Source organism: Pteropus alecto, unplaced genomic scaffold (assembly GCF_000325575.1).
Source record: "Pteropus alecto unplaced genomic scaffold, ASM32557v1 scaffold603, whole genome shotgun sequence".
NCBI classification, from domain to species: domain Eukaryota; kingdom Metazoa; phylum Chordata; class Mammalia; order Chiroptera; family Pteropodidae; genus Pteropus; species Pteropus alecto.
This window is the reverse complement of record NW_006433386.1, coordinates 197,824-199,865: the sequence shown is the minus strand read 5'-3', so window position 1 is coordinate 199,865 and position 2,042 is coordinate 197,824. Positions and strand designations below refer to the sequence as shown.

The 2,042-nt window shown below is 37.1% G+C and overlaps 1 long non-coding RNA gene across 1 annotated transcript; it reads left to right on the top strand.

The window, feature by feature from the left end:
- The first annotated feature begins 222 nt into the window (after window positions 1-222).
- LOC112476967 lies at window positions 223-1,926 on the top strand. Its single transcript, XR_003045266.1, has 2 exons — window positions 223-963; window positions 1,614-1,926. It is a non-coding gene; the product is annotated as an uncharacterized LOC112476967 (long non-coding RNA).
- The last annotated feature ends 116 nt before the right edge of the window (window positions 1,927-2,042 follow it).

The following is a 2,042-nucleotide window of genomic DNA, read 5'->3' as shown; positions in this document are numbered from 1 at the left end:
GGAGATAAATCTCCCACATGGAAGGTACCCTCCCCGTACCATCCTTATCACCAGAGACAGGAAATTAGGCTGTATATTATTTCACTATTTTACTACCCCAAGCCCAAACCCCTCTGCCTTGTCAATTCTTCACAAATTTATCATTTCTTTATTTAAAAGGTATAAAAGCTTTCCGCTCTGGTCACTTCTTTGGGTTTGTAGGCTCTTGTGAAGACTCCCATGTACATATAAAAATTTAATAAAATTTACATGCTTTTCTCCTGTTAGTCTGTCTTTGTTAGTTTAATTTTTAGATCCAGCCAGGGATTCTAAGAGAGTCAGAAAAACTTTTTCCTCCCTTATAGGTAGAAAACTGTAAATTTGGGTCAGCCATTTAGGGTTAAGTAAAACCATATCAGATAGGGCATAAGATAGGACAAGTTCTATCAGCCCTGGGTACACATCAGCTCATATAAAATTAGAAAATTGTATTTTATATGCCAGAGAGTTTTTTTGTGTGTATTTATATATTTTATGTTCTCTTCCTTCCTTCCATTCATTCTTTTTTATTTGTTTTTTGTTGTTGTTGTTTATTTAAATTGCTATTTAGATTAAAAAACCTTTTGTGAAAGTTCCAATCTGTTTTAGCCATGTTAAGGGGGAAATAAAAAATGAGTTTGTGTCCATACTTTAGCTAAAATTAAGGGGCACAGAGTTCAACCAAGGGTCAGGATAGGGTGGCAGAAACAACCAAAATATGAGAGCCTGGAGCAGAAGGTGGATCGGCTAGCTGTTGGGGCCATTTGAAGATCTTACAAAATAAAAGCCTAAGCATGTGGCGTTTCCTTTTACCAGTGGACTGGGCTGTACCTTTCCTGGCAAATCCAGCCCTCTAAAGTGAAAGTATCATCACAGTTTCGGGAAAGATTCATTGCTGACCTTGAGCTACTTTCATTCCAGAATACTACATCACTGAACAGCTGGGTGAGATGACCTCTCTCTTTAAAAATGAAACTACATGAAGTGCTTTGTGCAACAATATGTGATGTTTTGTTTTCCGCTAGAGACAATTATTACAGTTAGAGCCAGCCTCATTAAAACTCACTGTCAGAAGTTGCTTAGCCTAAAATTTAAAAAAATGAATTTTATTTTTTTCATCTGGACTAGGGTAAAACCTGAATTTCTCTCATCACCAGTGTATTTATGTTAACTATTATTATTTTTCTGCATCTTCTTAAAAAGACTTTTGCTCACAGGGGAAAAATGATCAAGTTCTATGTTTTTTTGAAGATTTTTTTGAAGTCAGAAATAATATTAGAGAGTTGGCCAATTTGTGGTCGAGAAAGCAATGGAATTGAGGGTGGGATACAGAACAGGGAGTTTCGGAGGCGTGCTTAGGACAAACTTTACTTATATTTGGTCTGCTGTGGTCACAGTTGTTTTTCTGACCACATTTCTTTTCAGTATGTAAATGAGAATGACCTAGAAAGAGTATGACATAGGAAGAGTACCAGTTAACAAAGATTTTAATTCCAACTTTAGTCATAATTAAGGTAATTAGTATTACTGTTTTAATTTGTTTTCAATGACACTGTATTTGGAAAATAAGTTCTGTTCCCTCCTTTCCTCTGAAGGCTGTTGGCAGGTTGAAGCATCAAAGTGGCGAGGCAAACTGAGTGACACGTGAAGGATGTTACTGGCTAGCTCTTCCCAGATGATGCTGCCTAATTTTACTGCTGTCACTCTTGTGAAGATTTATAGCCAAAAACACAAAAACAGTTTACTAGTTGGACTCTAGAGTGTCAAATGTTGAGGGAATCAATTTAGTCTGATGGGACTGATGGGAGAAGAGAAGAATAATTTTTCATTAATTAAGCAAACGTTTAATGAGCGCTTAATATAAGCTTTACTAGGTGTTACTAGGAAATAAAGAAAGAGTTAAAACAAGGCCTCCTCCTCTTGTTGTGTCCAGAATAACCAGACCCAACTTGAGTGCTCTTAACCAGGAGACAGTTTATTAGCCGGCGGCTGTCCTTGCAAAGGAGCGGCCACGAAATGCCAAG